General features: G+C 37.3%; 1 protein-coding gene across 2 annotated transcripts in view; it reads right to left on the bottom strand.

The window, feature by feature from the left end:
- Positions 1-23,900, bottom strand: part of ZNF385D (zinc finger protein 385D) — a 431,668-nt gene that overhangs the window by 277,325 nt on the left and 130,443 nt on the right. The gene's annotated exons all lie outside the window — the stretch shown is intronic.

Raw genomic sequence — 23,900 nt, 5'->3', positions numbered from 1 at the left:
TTATCTACTTAGTATACAAGACCCTTTCTGATACCCTCCATGAAATGCTGTCTGCCAGTTCACTTGTAGTTCTGGCTTACTAGGGTATTGAACGACCAACTGAACGAGGCCTTGGAAGGAGCACCAAAAGATGGAAGAAAATTGGCAGGGGAATGTAATCTTTCCACTAGGTCCCCAGGCTGCAGAGAAAAGGGGAGGAACAAATCCAAGTGCACTAACTGATCTGTCAATGAAGGAAAAAGCTCCTTATCCAAAACTGCAGTTAGCACAATGTCCAACGCTAAGCTGCTCAAAGCAGCTGGCTACTTCTCCAGTGCCAAAGGGGCAGGAGGAGAAGGGGACAGTCGCTTGCGTAGAAACTTTCCCCCAGTGTAGGAAAAAGAATTTTAATGGATGGAAGACATTTTTCCACACTTTCTTTCCTGAGTATCAGTTACGCTTCTCAGCCAATCAGAAAGCAAGAATTCAAGAAAAGTTATGTTTGAGCTTTGGCATAGCTTTGTGTCCTGCATCGTTATGGAACAATGGTCTCAGAAGACAGATAAGAAAGAAAAAGAACAGTGAGAAAAGGGAAATCATCTGAGATACAAGTCCATGATTTAAAGTTTGAAACAGTTTGGAATTGATTTAGCCTCTTTCTGCCCTCATTTCTCTTGTAAAAATTATTCATATTTCACTAGGCTAGAGGGATATAACCTATTCTGTCTTCAGTGATCTGAGTACTGATTTTTCATTGTATCTTGTGGATCAGTGATGGTCCATAGATGAAGTCGCACATGGAAAGCAGTTAGTCCTACAAGTTCACCTTTTTTTAACTTTAAAGCAAAGAAGTGGTCTGTGATTTTCAAGAGGATAAAGGCCAGATCAGAACCTCCACCTGGTGTGCAGGTATAGATGCCAGCTCCAATTCAGATGAGGAGATAGCAATGCTTTTGCTTCTTTTGTCAACTTCACTAGAAGAAATTAAAAAAGTTTTCTGACAATAACATTCACTTGGTTAATTGGTGCGGAAAATGAGGCATTTAGGAAAAACACACGGGTTTTTCTTAAACCAGGTTTTCTGAAAGTCTGCTGAAAAGAGTGTGGAGGTTTAGCCACTGAAACCAGGACAAAGAGTCATATAAACTATCTCCGTAAGAGAAAAACATTACGGGAACAACGAAAAATGGGTAACATTTTTCTAGCTCCTGTAAATAAGGGATGCCTCTCATTTGTATATAAATATATAAGTATGTATCTACACACACATTAAATATAGATATGCACTTTGTATACACACAGAGTATCTCTCTCACTGAAAAAGAAATAATAGTTTAAAATGTTTTGTATCTAAAAGAAGAGAGAGGAAAAGGTTTTTATACTCAACCTTTCATCTTGACACATACATTGCCAGAGCACTTGACAGACTAAAACAAGCACTGAAGGATCAGTTAGTGATGCTGAAGTCTGGTATTATAGACCCCACCTCAAGCAAGCAGTTGGGCTGTATGGAATATGCCATTCTTTCCCGAGGCCTTTTTTTTTTTTTTTTTGTCATTAGACAGTATCTTGCCAACAAAGACATTCATTCTGATTATAAATAAAACATTAAAATCTAAAGAAGTATTTTTCAAAAGTGCATTTAGATGACAAGTTGCACTTTATATTTCCACCTCTTTGATTGTACTTGTTAGAATTCATTTTCTTTTGGTACTGTAGCAGTTGATCATTGACAGTGTTGTCAGGGGAAAGACAGACTCACACACCTACTTGTGTCTTTCAAATTCATTGACATGTATTTAAATTATCATAATCTGATTTATTAGAAGCAAGAATTTTTCCTTGGTGATTTTTTTTTATTAACACAATTTCAGTTCACCTATACTTTAATACACTGAAAATAAAACAGTACCTCTGAAGCACTATCATACAGCACCTTTTCAACAAGAAATGATGCAAATGGACCCACAAAATTTCCAGCAGTGTCAACTTTCGCCTGTCCTTTCCCAAGAGCTTGGAGTGACTTACTAGTAGGTATTTTACAGGGAGTATCTTCAAAAGTCCTACAAAGAAAAGTTATCTAGAATACATTAGTATTTCTACTTTAGAAACAAATAAGTCTTTGTTTTGGAGGAAAAAAAAAAAGAAAACCAATAGAGTGAGATCCCTTGTATTCCTTTTATTTCGAAGAAATTATTTGAGTAAACATTTCAGAAACATTATAATCTTACAACAATAAATCTGAACTCAGATAGGAATAGACTTGGGGGCCTACAGGAAAGATGGTGAGGGACTGTTTATCAGGGAGTGTAGTGACAGGACAAGGGGTAATGAGGTTAAGCTGAAGGAGGGTCGATTTAGATTAGATGTTAGAAAGAAATTCTTTACTGTGAGGGTGGTGAGGCACTGGAACAGGTTGCCCAGAGAGGTTGTGGAGGCCCCATCCCTGGAAGTCTTCCAGGCCAGGTTGGATGAGGCTTTGGGCAACGTGGTCCAGTGGAGGGTGTCCCTGTTCGTGGCAAGGGGGTTGGAACTAGATGACCTTTAAGGTCCCTTCCAACCCAAACCATTCTGTGATTCTATGAATATCATGGCTGGATAGCCTAGAGTGATTTCTCCTATCAAAGCCTTTTTGTTTTTCTTCCTATGTTATGGCAGAAACCTGTGGTATAACAAAAGGAATAAATAAAGCACAACACTAATGACAAGATTAAAAAAAAAAAAATCAAAAAGTGGAGTAGGGAGAAGATTCATTCACTTAACCCTCCCAAATGGATATGGTGAGCTAGGAAGGAGAACATACCCGAACAGAGGAAGCAATAACCATCTTAGAATCAAGTGCACTGTTATACATTTACTCAGCAACATGATAACACTATGCTATTACAGTCCAATAATTAATCTAAATGAGGAAAAAATCCACCCTTAATTGTGTGTGTTGGTGTATAAAGAGTTGACCAGAATACATGGGGTTTTTTAAGTTATCTGGCAAAAACAAGAAAGCTTCAGTTCATGTCACCCTAAAACACAAGTCCTTCCTACTTTCATTTTGGTAGGAAAAAAGTGTTTCAAATCAGATTACTTACTTGACCTGGAATGTAACATTTCATTCTAAACACTTGTATTAAGAACAAAGGAAATAGAGGAATAAATTCACATTACTGCTAGACAGGCCATTGCCTCTCCCTCTATGAAAAGATATAAGGCAAGTTGCTCTCAATTTCTCCACTTAAGGCTGTTCTGCCTTGATTGGAAGTGTGGTCTCTGGAGCAACAGAAGAAAAACAGAACACCATTGTATATCACGTTTTACCATTCCTCAACACGGAGCTATGAGAGGATCACCGACTTTTATCTTAGGTAGCTCTTTCTCATACCACAACAAAAACCTACCTATTTTTGAGTGGGTCAGAGGATTTGAAAACTGTTTTGCACAGCCTTTTGCCAGTATTTTTCATTGGCTGCTAACTTGGAAGAGAATGACAATAGGCAACTTTTATCCCTTTTTAAGTAAAAAGATTAACAAAAACTTGTTAAAAAACAGAATTGCAAATAATTATGTATGTGCACATCTATGACTCAGCTTTCAATCATTTTTCTATCAAGTCACTGATAAATTGCATGCCAAAGATGGCACAAGTTGTAATGCAAAAGCAATACATAGATTACACTTCCAAAGACGTTACATTCAGTACTCAAGGAGGACTGAAATAAAATCAATGCACTATAGCAACCATATTTCCAAAGAGCTGACAAAATGAAAATTTACTTATTCACACTGCTGGCATGATTCATCTTTTCAAATATATAAAGCTTCAAGTGTTTTATAAAATAAACCAATGCATCGTCATAATCACATAAAGCTTTAAATACTGCCATGAAACAGAGTACTTCAGAGCAGCTTCCTCAGGGCTCTAGACTTGGATAAGCATGTTCTCCTTGTGTTATATGTATCTTTTATATAGTCTTATATAAAATGCACAGTGAAACAAATGTTTTTGTGTGTGTAATTACACAATATACATAGTACAGTTACAAGTCATTTGTGTACAGAGAAAACGTTTACTTAGTTGCTTGTCTCCGATCCAACTATGTCCAAAGTAAATCCAACATGTTTTCTGCATTGTAAAGTAGATTGTTGAGATCTCAATGGTACCGTATTACAAACAGTCCAATCAAAGCATTTCAGGTTATCTTAATCCTTGTACAATCTGCTTGCTTCTGCTGAAAGCCACTCAAGTTCAATCATTGCATATGCTATAGAAAGCTTGCTGATTTATTTCCCTGCTGGGAAAGTCAATAAAACAACTTATGACTTGACATCTAGCACATCATTCAGCCAAGAAACCAAAATCCTGACAACTGCTCATTTCAATCCTGAACATTTTACTTCTAGAGATACCTGCTATACAACACCGTGCTTCTGGACTGATTGCATTTAAAAAGTAAATACAAAGGCATGAAAACCAGCATATATCTAAATGTATTCATACATGCATATGGCTATAAATTCATATATTAAATATGTGAAAATGAATTAATATATTTATTTTTTAATATATGAAAATAGTGCAGATATCAATTAAATTTAGATTCTAATACTTACATCCTGGCCTGTCATTTTCACATATAAAGACCCTTCTACCCCTATACAGAAGTTAAGAGCATTTGTTTTCATTCTTTGTACCGTCCGTCAAGTTCAACCTGAAGTCTGAGTAAAATAAGCACGTTCCTGGTTAGAACTCAATTAAAAACTGCTCATGCCACACATAATCTGGCTTTTCTGCCCATACCCAGTGCACAAGAACTCAGCACTTCATGCAGTAAAACTACTCCTTAACTCCTGAAAAGACAGAGATCTGTGCAGAATGAGGTTGTGCAGCATCTAGAGTTAGGTGGAGATATCGGATTTATGATTTTGTGTACTTTAACTGGCTGATATCCAATAACTCATTTTTCTACTGTTGGATCTTAATTTTTAATAAACACCTCTGAAGTTTACGTTTGACACCTCAAACAGAAGTTAAATAATATTAGTAGTTTTAATTTACCATGGATCCCGTTTCAACTTAGCAGCAATCTGTTAGCAATAAAAATAGTATTTGATAACTCATTATAAAAGACTTACAAAGTAACATGCTCATTATGTACTAGACAGAAGAAAAAGCATACGTATGCATTTACGCAAAAACCAAACACAGGTCTAGCACTGCCACCGGGACGTGGGATAGATCAAACTCAAATGCACTGTAGCACTGTTGCAGGAAAAGAGTAAGAATTTAAGGTCCAGATCTGGGAAGGTAACAAACATATTTTCAGAGTGACTGGAATAATTTTTTTTTGCTCTCGTGAGTTCCTGGCCAATGTTGGGATTACTTATAACCCAGGTAATCAATCTATCCATTGTAATATACTTCATACAGTCTATAGCCTAGTTTAATCTTCTTCAGCCAGCCTGTTGCATTTAATGTATTCAAACATAATGGTCTTCCTGAAATTGTATTGATCTTTATTTCTGTGATACCTGGTCTTTCTTCTACTTCTACAAATCATTCACTTCAGTGGCTTTTAAGGGATTGTCCTCAGTCTTTCCCATGATTTCCTAAATACAGATCTCGGTCACCAGTCCTACAGAACCTTATCTCTAAGTAATTTCACAATCACAAGTCACTCAACAAGCCCTGCATGGATAAAGCATAGATCTAGGTCTGCATTCCCCATCTGCTCAAAAGTAAAGACTGACCCTTTCTCCAGATGGACCCATCAACTCAAGATGAGCTTTGCAAAACAGTAACTTTCAGTTTTGAACCCTTAAGATGTTTCCTGCTTGGTCTTTTGCTTTGATCATACAATGTAGTGCTTAAAATTAGCCACCAGCTTGAACATGAAAGTTCCATCACACCTCTCCCAAACAAACAATGTCTAAATAATGAAGATTTTCTCTGTAAGAAATACTTTCCAGTCTTACAGGAAAATCTGCTCTTCAAAGTCACCTGTCTGTCACTGTTAAGTCAGTGAAGGGCTGAACTGAAAAATCAGGAGGAAGTGAGCAAGTAGCTGCGTGATGCTTAGTTGATGGCTGGGCTTAAACCACAACAGGTATCTAAATTTAAGGGGTGGAGAGAACCTTTCTTTTCCTGATAAAATACTCCCCCCTTACAGCTTCACAATAACACTATTTAAAAATCACAAACCAGACTGTTCACTCTTCTTCAGCCAGAAGTATATGCCGAATTCCATAGAAATTCATAAACACACTTAGTCAACCTGAAATAGAATCTTTGGGCAACTAAACTATTTGTTTAAAAAATTAAGCAGTCAGCCCTAGTCTTGCTTAGTGCAGCAATGTTTCCTCCAGTAGCCTTGTTGTTACCTCTTACGATCATAAACATCAGTTCTTAGTCTGGTTTTTGATCATCAGAGACCCACTTTCCACCTTTCTTTTTTCCCTTTCTTCTATCATATTAAATGCTAACTTCTTTTTCTTTTTTTACCTTTATGGCTCTTCATGTGTTATCATTTTCCATTTAATGGTGGAGGACAAATACCTGTTCCTGATCACCAAGTGATGCCTTTTTCCTTCATCTACTGCTTTAAACTAGAAACACCCACCTTTGTCAGTCCTAATACACTTGCCTTTCCAATTCCTACTTGAACTCTGCTTCAGTACCTAAAATAGGACATGACTTGATCATAGGCGGGATGCTTGTCTGCTGAGCCACAAACTGATCCTTAAATTTGTCTTAAGAGGAGGATTCTGCATTGTTTTCCAGTGATGTCGCCTCTCTTCCTCAGCCTGTAGAGTAGCATGCTGTTAAGAGGGTCCTGTAGGAGTTCCCTGGGCCCAGCTGCATTGCACTGAGACTCCTTCTTACTCTGGCCGTGGAGGTAGTCCAAACTTGAAGGCCAAAGCCAGCTGATTTTTGTCAAATGGTTTTGATCAGAATGCTCTGATGTACCATACAAGATATAAAATGAATTTTGTATATTTTCTTCATTAAATATATATATACATACACACACACAGTTCAGAGCATATATATATATTATCTCTGTTATAATTTCCATCATTGCCTAAGGACCAAAAAAGTGAAGGACAAGTAAATAAATTTGAAACAAAATTTACTCTACATTGGCAAACAGTGGGAACCAGCCAGAGGTAGCCTTGTTTTCAAACAGCTAGTTTTGAAACTATGTTTTTGTTTTTCATTAACTCAGACATAGGAACCTAGCTGCGAACTAAAATATAAGAATGTACTTTGAATACAGAAGGACACATAAAACTGAAAAAGGATCACATAAAACTGAAAAAACCTGTAAAACTATATGTTTTGAAGTGGAAATCAAAAAAAGGTGAAACAGAATAGTCTTTGCCTGACCTATGATAGAAAATGCAATTTTGCAATTTTTCATACCTCAGTTCCTAATTATAGACTAAATGGTGACTGATACTAGCAACAGAACATCAGAAAAAACATCACTGAAAGACCCAGAATTAATCATTAGAGCTCATCAAACAAACAAAGTCAAATAGCCCACACTAAACATCTGGTACCAGAAAGTAGACAGTGCTGTGATATGGAAGTGAGAAGCATATAAAGGTCAAAATACTTCTAGAAATGGAAGCTGGACAAAAAGGTCACTTCAGACTGCAAGTTGTGATCCACAGGACAGGTATTCAACGAAGTTGCTCATGCTGTTGAAAATTACATCAGCCAAACAATTCCTAGCATTTTGAAAAACAGATAAAAACTCAAATGAATTATATCTACTGCTAAGAAACTATGGACAAAAGACAACACCACCACCATATGCTCAAAGAAATTCCTCACAGGAACAATGAAAAATACTGTGATGAGAGATATATAGTCCTATCAACCTACAAGCAAATGAACATTCATTTTTATTTTGGTCATTGATACACAAAACAATGTAATGCTGTAAACAGTAATATTAAAAAAAGGAAACATATATGTAGTAGAGGAGAAATTGAAATTTTTCCCCAATAAAGGCACAGGTGAACTAAATATATGGATAAATAACCAAACGTAAAGACATAACTTGTCGGAGAGAACAAATCTCCCCTTTTTAGGCAAAAGCATATTAAATCATCGGTTCCACTTGTCAGAGAGAAGGAGAAAAACCTCTGAGGAAGAATCCAGAGATAATCTCATAACACCTGGGTTTTCTGTCTTAATTAAAGTATCAAAGTCTTGTTCCCTTCTACAGTTTTCAACCTGCAACAAGTGCTGCCTCAACTGCCCAAAATTAAGTCCCTGATTCACAACAAAGCTTACAGCCTCAAGTCCTACCATTTATGAACCTAGAGAAGAAGAATAGTAGATTATGTTCATTTCTCTAGATTTCATAAAATAACAGCAACATACGTGAGGTACAGTGACAGTGGGAAAACATAGAACCTTTCACTTCTGTAGAGGTATAGAAAGACTGACCAAATTATAGAAGTGGAACGTTTTTCACCACCTACCAAGAGACACACCTTTGGGGAGAAGGCTAATGCATCGTTTTTTTAAAAAAAATTGCAATCCATGGTTTCTAGCTTGCAGTGCTAGAAAAATAAACCATGCACTATTATATATTCCACTCTAACAGGAAGAAAATATTTTTTCATAGTCACTGGTCAAAAATAACCCAAGAGACTTTTCTGAGGTTTAAGACCTAAAGAAAATCAAGATCTAAAGATATTTTGTCTGGGAAAAAACATTAGAACAGCACAGCCATACGTTTAGGGACCTCTGAAAAGGATCAGAGATGCTGATTAAGTTACACATAAAAAGGTAAATTCTATGTGAGAGAACTCAGCCTGAGAGAAACATTATAACAATGGGGTAGGGGTAGAGGTAGATTACAGCAAAACTGAGAACAGCAGCAGAAGAAAATCAGGAATATGAAGGTTCTCTGGCATGACAAAAGCATACGGACACAAGCTTAATTTTGCTCACAAAGAAAGTATTTTCATTACAATATTTTGAGGAGATAACCAAGCAACCTCAAGTTCATGATCTTCAGTACTATAACAATAAGCACACACACACACAAAAAAAAACTTAGGGAAACTTTCGGCACTTCTTACAAAATCTTTGCCAAACCTAGGGAATTGCATTTCATACAGAACAGGCACCCCCAAAAACTTCATGTCAATATGCTTATATAAAGGACGCAGTTTTGTTCTTTTCAAACCCACTGAAGGAAGTTTCATATCTTTATTTACAGGAAGCCCAAGTCAGCTAAAACCGAGTATGACTCAACTGCCATAGCCAACTGGGGTCTGACAAGCAATATTGCTGCCACGTTTTCTCTGACAACAGAAACATTGGGGTTTTTTTCCCAAATGCTAAGTCAAGTAAAAGAGTTTATGCTGATGATACAAACAAACAAAAAAAAAAAAAGAAAAAAGAAAAAGGATGTCTGAGGCAACACAGACAAGTTTGATCTCTAGCTTCCTACTTCCTCCCTGATTTAAGGTTGTCTTACTAAATGGCAATACAGAGCACAATTTTGTTTCGCTAGTAGTTTTGCATAGGTTTCACTAGATTTAGACATCTAAATATATATATATAGAACTGTCACCATGGGCCCCTTCCATAGCCAATGGATAATCTACATAGTTTATTAATCTGATTTATTTTAGACATTATCTTTTGAAAGAGATGAATTATACCTTTGACTCTGCTGACTGTACTGATCAGGGCTCCACCTTCAAAAGGAGAATGGAGCTCAAGGACAGATTTCTTCACTGTATACCTAGCCAGGAGTATCTCATCATATGTACCTGACAAAACAGTTTCCAGCAGCGAGCCACTCCTTAGTAGGCACAGGTTTAAGTGGTTTGCAGTGAAGTACATTTTTAGATATTTTTTCACGAGCACCCATTTTTCTCACTCTAAGGGATAGGAAATGCTATCAAAATATTAAAATGACTATAGAAAAAATAGGCAGTCTTAGACCTGCATACTTTGTTAAACTACAGATTGACACCGATAGCACTCCCATGCATCTTCTGACACTTAGAATCATAGAATAGTTTGGATTGGAAGGGGCATTTAAAGGTCATCTGGTCCAACTCCCCTGCAATGAGCTAGTACTACCAAACTGTCCCTGGGGATCCGTCATTTCACAGAGAGACAGAACAGCTTCTTCTCTCCTGCCCAATGCATTATTTGCAGGATCTACTACACTTCATTACAACAGTTATCTAAACCCAGTATCAATACTGCTGCTGCTGCTAATAATAATTCAGGAGAGATCTGCTACATGCCAGAGAATGGGAGGTTGAAGTGCTGCATTTTCAAATTCTGTGTTTCCATTAAAACATAACAATACTGATGAATAAAATTATATTGGAAAATGTGCCTCTCATAAGCCACTGAAACCAGCTATGTTACGTACCGTGTGTCTCTGAAATGTTTAACTGATCAGATTGCTTGACCCCGAATGATTGTCGAACAGTCCATTTAGTTTACCCAAGGAGTGACAGTGCAGATCTTGAGAAGTCTGGTCTCTTCCCTATCTTTTGAGCTTTTAGTTAATTATGAGCTTCTCTAAGGTAACTTCACCACTTCTCTGTAAGTTTCTCGGGGCAAAGACTAACATAGTTCATAGATATGGTCCCCAGTGGCTATGACAGTAATAATCGCCAGCTGGGAATATCCTCTATGTGCCAGGGCTCCTGGGCACAGCTTGAAAGCCTCCTGCTGAGAGCTGAGGAAAGACAGAAGTGAGCAGTTCTGGCAGCATGTTCCTTAGAATAAGGTAAGTGATGAAGCTACTAACAATATTTAAGAACATGATATTGACCTCTACATGTAATTAAAACTCAGTCTTGCTCAATTTTTCTGTTTGTCTCATACAACCAAGGTAATAAGCTGTATTCAAAGTAGACTGCGAGTGGGCAAGCCATTTATACCAACTGCTTCTGCAACTTCAGTTCAGCTCACCATACAGTTAATCAGGAAAGATAGCAGGAAAGATAACTGTGATCTGAATGAATTTTCATATCTTTAAACCCTAGGTGAGAACAGAGATACTTTCCAGATCAGTTGCCCCCAGGGAAGAAAAATAATGAGGGAGGAGGCCTGAGTGACTAAACATTGAGCTAGCACTTGTTACTAAAATAATTATCAGCCTTGGCAGATAATGCAGGGAATCTGTGGCAGGGTCAGTGAGTCACCATCAGTGAAAGAAAGTGTTGCGGCATATAGGGATGGACAATTCTGATGAAAGCAAGAGAAGTCAGTTAGATACCCCAGGGAAGAAACAGAAACGAAAATACTCATATAACAATTCAATATTCCAGTGAACGAAATCATGAGTAATATTGCTGTGGGTTACAAGGAGTCCTTTTCTAACAAAGCTTACTTTTTTCTAAAGAACATTTGTTCTTCCCCACAAGATTGCTCCGCTCTAACTCTCTCCTTTTCTCAGAAGCCCTGAAGGAATCAACACTAAGGTCTATTTAAAACAAAATCTCATCTTGCAAACTTTTTATTACTACAATATTCATTGTCAGCTCAGACCATTTAGTGAAAAACTAACAAACCATCCTCCAAAATCAATCATTGAACTGAATTTGATCTGCAGAGGTTTATGATATTCTCCAGTCACAATCAGTCATAATGTTGCTTGGTATTCCTAAAAATACCTAGGAAGTCCAAAGCATTAATGACTGCAATTTTTATCACTGATTCTAAATCATTTAATTTGTTATTCCAAAAGTATTTCAGTTGCCATAAGACCAATAAGATACAATAAAATATAATAAATAAAATGTAAATATAGTTTTACATTTTAGTAGCAAACTATAACAACAAATAGGGCCAACATAAACCATGAGCTATCAGCAAATTATCAACAAAGAGCAACAGTTACTAACATTCAATATAGTACTGAAAAATCAAAATTTATTTAATTCATCAGAAAGATGGGTCAAGGATCTGAATGAGGATTTGGCCTGCAGCAAAAGAAATTTAGAGTTTAGCACAAGCAATTATCTCCAGCTCAATAGCTTTATTATCCAATTACCGTATCGTGAATTTTTCTACACCTTTCCAAATAAGCAGCAGATGTTCAGGCAGCAGAAACTGTGTACATTAGTAACGAAACACAACTCATGACATATTGTACCCAAGGGCACAGAAATCTTTTTGATTAAGCAAGTATTTTCATAGCAGCTATACAACACGTAGACTAACAGTGTCTTCACCAAGTCACACAAAAATATCCCAATTTGTTATGGACTGGAGGAAATTAATGACCTAGTAGTAAACTAAATTTCAAGGAAGCATATTATCAGAAGCTGTTCTGAAACAAACAAACAAATTAGTTTAGCAATAGATTAAAATCTGTTGTTAACAATAAACTTGGGAAAATTTATATTTAAAAAACTATTCTTATATCACTCCAGTTAAGTCAACAATCTATTTGAGGTGAGACAGGGTATGGAGCAATTTTTAATCCCACAATTTTTAGCTGGACCATTCTGAAATAAGTAAGAAGAACTTTCAAATCCAGCTCCCTTATCGAAAAGCATACCAAAATCAGTATTTACTATTGGTCACCAATGAAGAATTGTGTTACAAAATGACCAGTCTAATGCTAGATATTGTCAAATGAGTAATCTCAAATTCATTCAGGCCACAAATAGCCAGTGTCCAGGATATACACCTTCATCTCAATTTGTCTGATCAAAACAGAGATTGTTGGTTCCAAAATTACACACAGGCCATGGATGCGAGTATTTCTTTCAAGCTGCATGAATTCTCAATGACAATTAAAAAAATTAAACACATTTCTATGCTTCTAACCTTTTCTGCTTACTAAGGTTGTTTCTCATTTACAGATACCTATATATTACCTTTGAATATCTATAATTAAAAGGTTTTAGGGGAGTGAAGTAGCTCATGGGAAGTCACCACATTCATATTAACAGCAGAGTTGGGGACAAAGCAGAAGCCTTGAAGACAAAGGAGCTGTCAATACAAGGAAATAAAAAATATGGGCTGCATCACGAAACCCAAGTCATACATACAGTGTTTCATCAAGACCTATGATGCCCATAATCAAAAAAGTTCCACCCCCATTTAGCATCCTTATAACCTTAACATCCATCAAAGCAGTAAATACATTACGAAAGCAAAGATTGTATTGAGGCTGTGCCTAATGTGACTCTAAAGAAGTATTTTTGTGCAGTGAATTACTCTTTTAATGTTTTTCCTTTCCAATTTACTCTGAAAGAAGCTGTTAAAGTAATGGCAGACACATTGGCATATAAAGAGACTCTTAGCAAGGAAGAATGTACAAGTTTGTTTTATATTACTTCCTCTTTGCACTTAGATCATGATTTTAAAGTTTATCTCATTCCTTCCTTTTATGTTTAAGGACATTAATGCCATCCTGTCAGTGCTTTAAAAATAAAACCAGTGGCATTCAATAACTTCTGTAAACAATTTTTAATAAAAGTCTAGAGCTCAAGGGGGTATCAAAAAGGTAATAAAACACCTAATACCACTTATAGGTCATGTAATACAACAGTTCATTTTAGCCCATCTGAGCAATGGTATGGGACAACTAATATCATATGTCCTTAGTCATAGTTTTAGAATTTGTAACACTATCAAACTATGGTTTTCATATCTTCTTCTAAGACTTTACAGGACCAAATGGTCTTTTCCTTCCCCTTATATACACATATGAAGCTCAAATAAGCTTATTGGTTTATTAAATTGGTTTTAAATTAAAAATCAGGCTTCACTATAAATATACATTTCAGCTTTTCAAAGGACTTTAAAGGCTGCCAGTACAACATTGCATGCTACTGCTATGCATAGGAAAATGAAAAAAAGCACAGGGCTCAAGTATCTCCAATTAACCTTGTCTGAATTGCATATATTCCACACCCAGCAGGCATACTAGCAAAAACAGTGAAATAATGGGTAGTTAACATGCTTGTCAGCAAAAGCATCTCTGTACAACCAAGAAACGCGCTGCTTCCTAGTGGGGTGTATTACATCAGCAAGGTAAGATATCCTTCAAAACCAGTTTTGATTGGCTGAAGAGCTGCTCAGTGGATGTCACAAGTTGCCTGAACCTTTCTGGTGACTTCCATAGAGAAGGATAATCATGATTTAGATCCAATCAGGTGTTTACTAGAGAATTTGAAAGTGGAAACACTGTGTTACAGGCTTCAGTTGAAAGATTTGACCTGAAGAGCCAACATTGTGTTATGTTTCATAATCCTGTCTGGAAACCTGCTGAATCTTAAAAAAAGAAAAATCTTCAAATGATCAGAACTTTAACAAGCCTGCTGAAAGCTCTCATTCATGTTTTGTTCAAGGAATGAACAAAGGTTTGGGCTGAACCATCTAACCTCAAAGTAATGTGTCACATATTTCTGCACAGTTGCAGACTGTTAATACATACTTTCAACACTGTGAAGAATTCCAAGATATATCAAGCATGAGAGAAACAATTTTCAAGAACTAGTAGTGATTTGGGGTACTTCAGTTTCTAGGTGCCCAGCACATGTCAGCTAGAAAGAAACTGTTTTTTTAGAAAAGTTGTGGCACATACCTTCACAGCTGGACAATTTTCCTTTAAAGAACAATTTAATCAGAATAACATTTATTAAATAGTTCAGATGGATACAAAAGTAAAAATTAATATCTGAATTGTAAAGGATTCATTTCACTTCATCCAAACCACGACATTCCAATGTTCTGGCAGTGGCTTCATATACTTAGCTGCCAATCATCATAAAATAGGGAAAGAGAAATAATGCCCATACCTGATATCTGGTGCTCAGATACATTTTCAGATACTGAAAATATCTGGGCATGTCAGAAACATTAGTTCAAAGAAATCATGATGTTGGGTTCTCAATAAAGACTGCCAGAAGAATTCCGTAACCAGTGAACTACAGTCTGTTGTGATAGAGGCACTCCTCTCAGCCCCGACCATTAAAGCAACCTTGTTAAAATTATGTAAACATACAGTGACTGGAATATGAGAATGAGTGACCTCACTGCTAGACTACAGAATCATTCTCAGAATTGTTGTCTGGACAAGTAAAATATTAAAGTGAGATTAAAAAACCCACAAAGTTTCAAAAGACTTTTAAGATGCTGTTTTGAACCAAAGACAAGTTTAGCTATAATCTTTGACATAAATAAATTGAAATTAGGTAAAATGTTACAATATGGCTTGATGATTATTCTTGTTAGGAAACTTTTTACATAGCTGAGCAAAGTTTGAAGCTTGACTCTATGAATCTGATTAAAAAACTAGTGTGGAATGGACTGTAAATATGAATTTTGAAATAATGTAGATGTGTGTGGTGGGTTGACGTCTGGCTGCTCTATCACTTCCCCTCTTCAGCTGGACAAGGGAGGGAAAATATACCAAAAGGCTCATGAGTTGGGATAAGCACAGGGAGAGATCACTCACCAAGTACTGTCACAGGCAAAACAGAGTCAACTCATGGAAATTAATTTATTGCCAAGCAAATCAGAGTAGGTAATGAGAAATAAACCCAATATCTTAAAACATCTTCCGCCCACCCCTCCCTTCACCCTGGCTCAGCTTCACACTCAATTTCCTCCAACTCCTCCACCCAAGCAGTGCAGGGGGATGGGGGTGATGGTCAGTTCATCACACATTGCTTCTGCTGCTCCTTCGTCCTCACACTTTTCCCCTGCTCTGGCATGGGGTCCCTCCCATGGGAGACAGTCTTCCACAAACTTCTCCAATGTGAGTCTTTTCCACAGGATGCAGTCCTTCACAAACTGCTCCAGTGTGAGTCCCCCACAGGGTCACAGGTCCTGCCAGCAAACCTGCTTCAGTGTGGGCTCCTCTCTCCATGGGGCCACAGGTCCTGCCAGGAGCTTGCTCCAGCATGGGCTCTCAATGGGGTCATAGCCTCCTTCAGGCACATTCACCTGTTCCAGCATGGAGTCCTCCACGGGCTGCAGGTGGATATCTGCTCCACTGTTAACTTCCATGGGCTGCAGGGAGACAGCCTGCCTCACCATGGTCTTCTCCATGGACTGCAGGGGAACCTTTGCTCCAGCGCCTGGAGCACCTCCTGCCCCTCCTTCTTCACTGACCTGAGTGTCTGCAGAGTTGTTCCTCTCACATCTTCTCACTCCTCTCTCTGGCTGCTGTTGCACATCAGTTTTTCTCCCCTTCTTAACTATGTTATCTCAGAGGTACTACCACGGTGACTGATGGGCTTGGCCTTGGCCTGTGGGGGGTCCGTCTTGGAGCCAGCTGGCATCGGCTTTATCAGACATGGGGGAAGCTTCTGGAAGCTTTTTATAGATGCCACCCCTGTAGCTCCCCCACTACCAAAACCTTGCCACGCAAACCCAACACAACGTGGCACTTAGGGATGTGGTTTAGTGGTAGACTTGGCAGTTAACATCATTGAGTCCAACCACACACCTAAAGGCCTTTTCCAACCTAAATGATTCTATGATTCTAGGAAAAGCAGAAATTGCTTTTAGAACACAATATACTGCCCCACACCTCTACTGCATTTAATGTGGTGGTTCACCAGAGAAAGCACTAGTCATTTCTTATTCCCATGATAGAAAAAAAGACCTTCCACATGTTAAGGTTTGTTTGGTATAGCATAAGGATGTTATATCAAAATTCAACTGTAGTGTCCTTATATACTGTTGAAAAATTAATATTATATGACAGTCATGAACCTCAACAGAAAATGTGGTTGACATTTTCTTTCAGCAGCATACTCTGACAAATTACAGAAATAGAGTTTGAAAGTCCAGTCACTGAGGCTGAAATGCCTCGGAGGAAGAGAAGAAAAGTGTTCACGGTATAGCTGTCAGAGAAAAATATCTCCTGATTTTTATGGTTTTAGACTGCCCAAGACCAAGGACATGATGAAATATCTAATGCTACCCACACACACAGAGAATTAAAACAGTTCAAATCCAGTTAAATAGTGTCACTCTCAATGGTTTAGCATTTATCAGAAACTGTGCCTGTTCTCTTCACAAAAAATATATATTAAAAAGAATTAACTCAGACTATTTCCTAATTATTCCCCTCTCTGGAATTCTTCGTGAACCTTTTCATTTCTATGTCAAGAGTATCCTTGCGTGCATGAGGAAGTGCTTGTTCTACAAATTTAAATTGCTGTGGATTGTAGCTGCAGGGCTGGTTACTATATTCTTCCTCTAATCTCTCAGTTAGAGATGTCTTTTCTAATCTTAGAAAATTCAAACTCTTCACCAATCCTCAAAACTGTAGTGTCAGCTTTTGGGAGATAAATACTACAATTCCTTTACTTTCAGATCTCTGCTTCCAGTACACTGCGCTGTGTACTATACTGCCTGTCCTTTCACAACAGACTGAAATGGAAGTGTATTTGCAGTTTTTATTTTAAGGAGTCACTGATCAGCAGTAACACAGTAACATAGAACAGACTTCTGAAAATTTAGTACCATTTTAAAGTGATATTGATATAATAGTAGACGGTTTTAAAAAGAAAATGGTATTTTCATCTCACTGGAACTTCTAGATGAACCTGCTCTATCTAACAATTTTAACAGCCCCAAATACTGTTCCTTAAGTCCCTCATTGCACTGTCTTCTGGCCTTCCCTTTTGGACCTGCTCTTTTAACCCAGCATAACCCTCATTTTCCCATTTGACAGCTTCTGCAGAAGGAAGAATAGAACAGCAGAAGAAAGCTTCTTTCTGCATATTTGGTACAATGTCAGTGTCCTTCCCCAGCCTGTAACAGCTAGGAACTCTGCGTGCTTTGTAAGCACTTCTCTCCATCCTAGCCCATGAAATGTTTCTCTTAGTTTCTGCTCTGTTGGATAGGATAGTCTGAATCAATTCGTATGTAGCTAGCACCTAGCCAAAATGCCCAAGCTGAAGACATCATTTAGCATTTTATTAAGGTACCAAAATTAAGAATCTAGGAAATTTATGCTCCATATATGACGTGCTACCACCAGCAGATCATCTCTTAATTATTCCTACCTTGTGAATCCTTAGTGCACCTCCTCCTTTCTATGTAAAGAGTGTCCTTGCGTGCATGAGCAGGTTAAGCCTAGATTCGTTCAACCTCGAGTAGCCATTTACCTATGCAATTGCAAACAAGTTTTTTGTGCCTCATACATATGAAACTTTTTTAGTGTAACATGACTTTCAAAACATTTATACAACTAGCAATATTCAGGCAAGACCACTCAAAGACAATGTCTTTGATAAGTGCTATTTTGACCTCATAACAACTTTATATGTCAAAAATATAATGGCTTCTGCTAGGACTTGTATAAAAGTGCGAGATTTTTTTTAAAACAGCCTATTTATTGCTTTTCTGCTCAAAATAGAAAGCAGATGAGCCACTTACATTTTAAATGCTTTCTCCAGAAACAAAACTCCAAACTATTCAGGCTGGAAGGGGAATAGACAGCTACAAGCAGCTGTAAAACAACTAAAACTATCATACAATTTTAACTACATCAGTTACTGTTGCTTCTACTTCAACATGATTTTGAATAAAGAGATCTGAATGTATAATTATTCTATCTTCTATGCCTAAATAAGTAATTTAGGAGTCTAAGTCCTTGTGAACTTAGGAAAAAGGTCTACAAGCATATAATTATGTTTAACAATCAGATTACCTAAGAAATAGGACAGATAGTTGGACATTTGAAAAGTATTTTTAAAAATAAGATGTCCCTACAGAACTAGTGGTGAAGATGAGCTATGCATAGAATATGGATCACAGTAAAAGAATATTAATTTCAATTAGCATTTTATCTATTAGAAAGAATGTATCTTTAGCCTCACTGTAATATGCAGAGTTAGATTTTTCTGGTTTTCATTTAAATCAATAAAATGTTACCACCACTATAAGAACTGGACAAATTTTTAAGGAAACTCTTCAAAGGAATGACAGAATTTTCATTATAAAACAAGCTCACAGGGACTTCAAAATATATACCAGATTGAATCTTATTTAAACTTAAGTACTGAAGTTTTTTGTTTGATTACAGCTGCTTAGAACTGACTCACCCAGTATTATTTTATTTGATGCCATAGACATTATACCAGGAAAATAGCCTTTTTATTGCAGGATCTTACAATAATCAGATGCATCAAATTATAGCAACATCAGCCTCCTCACCTATCAGAGACAGGAAAAATATGGCACATGCACAGCCACTCTCTACTGTGCCTTTGCAGGGATTTGAAGCTTGAAAAGGGTAACTATCTCAAGAGCACTGTGGCCCAGTTGCTGCTTTCCAAGAGAATACCTGTCCAACTTTCAGCAAGATACTTTATGGACAATTAAGATAGACAGTATTTAGAAAACTGAAATGAGAAGATGATAGAATTAGACAGTTGGGTGCTTTTGAAAATCCTACTGCATGATTATCTGTATCTCTAGGCATCTTAAAATCTGAGACAGCCTCTCTGTGCTTCTGCTTAATAGCAACCTGATTCACAGAGATATTGTGAGGACATCTATAATTATAAAGGGTTAGGACATTTGGCTCTCTTGCCACCCCAACTATCCTAGGTACAATTTCTGATATGAGAAAAGCTTTTCCGTCCTAAAAGAGTATGCTAGAAGTCTGACTGCCCATTGCTTTTTGCAACACAAGTATTAGGTGTTTTCAAAGGAAGCAAGCAGCAAGATTGAAAGAATGAACAGTTCCTCATACAATGTGCTGCTCAGCTGTTGAAATTCCTGGTCAAGAAATGTTGTGGATGCTTAAGTATTACATGGGTTCAAAGAGAGACTGAAGAGACCAACAGGAAGAAATAATCCTCTGAAAGGTACAAACCACACAGAACCCACCTCTGGTTCCAGTAGTCCCCAAGCTACGAAATGTTAGAAGATGGAAGAGTATATACACTTGCTGTATGTTCCTACACATTTGTTTTCACTCAGACAACACCTCAGTCCCACGTACCAAAGCATTCCTGTGTTCCTGTACAAAGTCATTAACAAAATAACTAACATACATTAAGAATCTTTTTCTCTCAGCACAATTTGTCTTCTCTTTCTATATGCCAAATAAAAATGTTTATGGACTCTTTTTATTATTCGGACAAATCCAAGTGCTGTCACATCTATTTCTTGGCACGGCTGTGATAAACACACTAAAAATTAGGATACCAGAGAAAATTAGCACTTTGGCAATTGAAGTTGGATTATCTCAGCACTGAATTCATTGCCAGCAATGGACACAGCAGGAAAAAACAGTGTGAAATGCTTGCAATCGAGTTTACAAAAGTACAAGCAGCTGTCTGCACACAAGGAATCTTTTGTTGCATCTCAAAATACAAGGAGTAGCGTACCTGTACTGTGACAGCACACAAATAAGCAAAGTAACTGACAAAAAGAGTATTAGGAAAAAAAGAGGAATGTTAGGAAAATGCTGCAGAATCCTATCAACTGATACCAACACAAAACCCTTTGTACAACCATTTTTCAAAACCATGAAAATATCACTTAAAAAAACCTCCACTGAAATGAAGGAAAGGATACTAAAACATCATTTGAGCGATTAATTTTGACAGCTTTAGTTTGATTTTAATGATGATTCAGATACACATACATTAACATAAAAGTAATAGATTTTCAGGTTGCAAAGGTCAGATGGCATTATTTTAGTCTTTTTGTGAGGGCTTCCAGTGAAACTGCTACTTGTATTTTGCTAGTTCCCCAAGAACAGTACTTGTATTTTGAAACTCAAGGGACTTTAACCAAAACTGTTGCATGAGTGTCATGACTAGTTGAAATTATCACATTTGTAAAACAGCAAAACAAAAGTCAGAAAGATTTTAGTTTACTGAAAAATGTGTATATCTAATAGAGCAACACAATGGGAGGCTGAACAGATAAGCGTGTAGTTCTGTAATTCTCTATAAGACATTGGTAAGTATCCAAAAAGTGACAAAAATAATACACAATGACTACATATAAATATATTTTATATCTGTTTTAGTAGGAGTATTCTTAAGAGCTAAGATTTATATGTACGAGGAACAAATGTGCAGGAGAACCCAGAATTTCTGAAGTCCTAATTTGTATGGGTCCTTTTCCAAAGCCCATGAGAACTAATGGGAAAAAAATTGTTTCAGAAATATTCTTTTTGATCACTTTTAAGTCACCATTGTTTCTAAGTTATTTAAGCAAATTTTCTTATATTCCATTTTCAGACAAATTTTCTTTTCAAAGAACACTGTCTCAAGCAAGTTTAATCCATCTCCAGTGGGCAGCAATTCCTCTTCCAACACTTTGACTGCAAAACCCTCTTAGAAGAAGAAAGTTCCTCATTTCAGCTGTCAGTGCCAGATTACCCTCGTCATGCATCTGAAGTGCAGCTGAGACCAATCCTCAACCTGTTTCCTATGGGAAGATCAGAACAGCCAAGAGAACTGGGAAATTAGACCATGTGGGTGAAATGGAGGTAAATTGAGGTTAAGCCAAAATAAAGCATCACATCCTAATCTCAAACTACTGAACACTTCTTAAAAAAAAAAAAAAAAAAAAAAAAAGGGTCCCTGGATCTGGACCAGGACAGTCTCTGCATGTAACAATTCTGAAAGAAAATCTTGTGTCCACCCTCTGCTGCTGGACTAAGGTCTCTGTGAGAAACTACACCCATGAGAGAGACTGAAACTGAGTGTCATGGCACCGTTCAGGAGTTCTGCATTAAAGGGCTTTCAACTGGACCATTTCTATCCTTTTTCTTCCACAAAATATAAGCAATTTCTCAAGAAGCCGCAAGCTCTAACTGCTTCCAAAGAAGTGTGGTAGTTGAAAGCAAGCCAAAGCTGATAATGATTGTACAAGCAGTTATTTCCACACCTCTCCTCTGTGGGCTCCATTAACATCAGAAAACTTTTGTATTTTTGTCTGGTTCCTTTTTATTTTGTATTTCTTTTAAGAGAAATGAGCAATTTAATGTTATTAGTGATGTACCCTCCTAAGCATGTCACCTAGTGTGATGCCAATTTAGAGCCTCAATTGCTTGGAGGATAAGTTGAAAAGAAAATAAGTGTTCTGAAGCTGTGGGAAACGTAGTGTGCTATCCTGACCATGCTGCTTTTCAGTTTGATGCTGATTTGAGGCTCAGGGGAACCCTTGGAAGCTAAGTTAAACACTGTGCTGAACTAAGCAGTCACTGGAAAGTGGCACAGTCTGGATTCACCTCCTGAACAGTTTCAGAATGCTTTTGTTCTTTTCAACAGCTCAGTTGTACAGCATGTAAGCTTGGAAAAAAAAAAAAAACCACACCAAAAAAAACCCCCAACCCTATAAAGCTGCGCAGTGGTGTAACAGAGCTCAGCACAGGCCAGGGCAAGATGACCCTAGTAAGTACAAGGGGAAAACATACTTTTATAGGATTTGAAGTGCACTGAGCAAATAAAGAGTTATTTAGGCTCCAGTTACACTTAGATCCTTCCCTCTAGATTTTGAGATCTCTTTGCCAAAACTTTAATATATATATATAAACATTTAAAGCATCAATACACTACAGTCTGAAATACTGAAATACCCTGAAATAACCCCTATATAACAATAACCACACCAATTTCAGGGGACTTCAGAACTCCACCCCTAGCCAAGCAAACAGCAGGGCAGGGATGGCAAGTTATCCAAAGCAGTTGCATACGTTTATATTGCTGCATTTCAATAATATGCTGGATTTGCTGTTTGCATCTGTTCCACAAATCAAAAGGTTGCTTTCAAGGATTTGTCTCAAGTGTTCCTCTCCTTGTGTTCTCAGGACACAAACCTACTATATCACAGATAACTGCTGTCAATCAATATAACTGAAAAGGAATTCTTCAAGGATATTAAATACTAAAATTTGCATAATAGCCACCTAGACTACAGATCACAGCTGGGTCAAGGTGCCTTTGCACTAAAAATACATACACACACAACAATAGTGGTGCATGCTTCAAGGAACTGACAGTCTAAATGACTGACCTAACAGGTAAAGATGTGACAGCATGAAAAAAATACAAGATAGGTCGCAGACTCAGGACAACGTGAGGAGCCCCATAATCCTGCAAAGGTACATGGATGCAAGAAATGCAAGAGTTGCTTATGATGTCAGGAAGGGATGTCACACCTTCTTTAGCACTTGCTCACCAATCAAGTGTTGGATGCAATCTCAATGAGACAAAGGCAAAGCACTTGCAAATGGACTTTGACAGCATATTCTAAAGTTAATGCACAGAATAAACCAGGTGCATATGTGCTTGGGGGATAAAACTAAATGTCAGCCTGACTGATTTGTTCTAAACCTGTACTTGCAGGTATCTATTAGTAACTCTCCGATCTGCTCACGTAAAAACAAAGTTGTCAACAGAATCCAGGCGATACCTGGATTCATCTACCAGCACTGGGATTTATCTATTAACCAGTTTGATGCATGCATTTATTTATTGTGAGCAGCCTGTGCCCAGAGATATTTGAAAATTACTTTTGCCATCACTGTGGTTTGACTTTTCAGGCCATGTACTATTTGCACAATTTTAAAAAACAAAGCTTATTCATGCTTCTCTGTATAAAGTCCTTGAGAGCTCTTCCTTTCTACCATATGCATCTGTGTGCTATTGAGAAATGCAATTACAAAATGCCCAAACCATTATGATGTACATCGTCAGTAGAGAGTTAGGGACTCTCTATGTGTTATTAACACACTCATCAATATGTTTGCTACACATAGGCTAAACTTGAATATTGAAAATGCTGATGCTATTTTGGGTATTTTGATAGTCTACAAATGAAAAACTTTCTCGATAGAAAGAATTCTGGTTTTTCCCTACCAAGTTTCTGAAGGCATTAATAACTTCCATTACAGTCATCTTAACATCTAGTGCTGCCAGCATGCTAACTG

Source organism: Grus americana, chromosome 2, assembly GCF_028858705.1.
Source record: "Grus americana isolate bGruAme1 chromosome 2, bGruAme1.mat, whole genome shotgun sequence".
Lineage (NCBI taxonomy): Eukaryota > Metazoa > Chordata > Aves > Gruiformes > Gruidae > Grus > Grus americana.
This window is presented reverse-complemented; position numbering and strand designations above follow the sequence as displayed.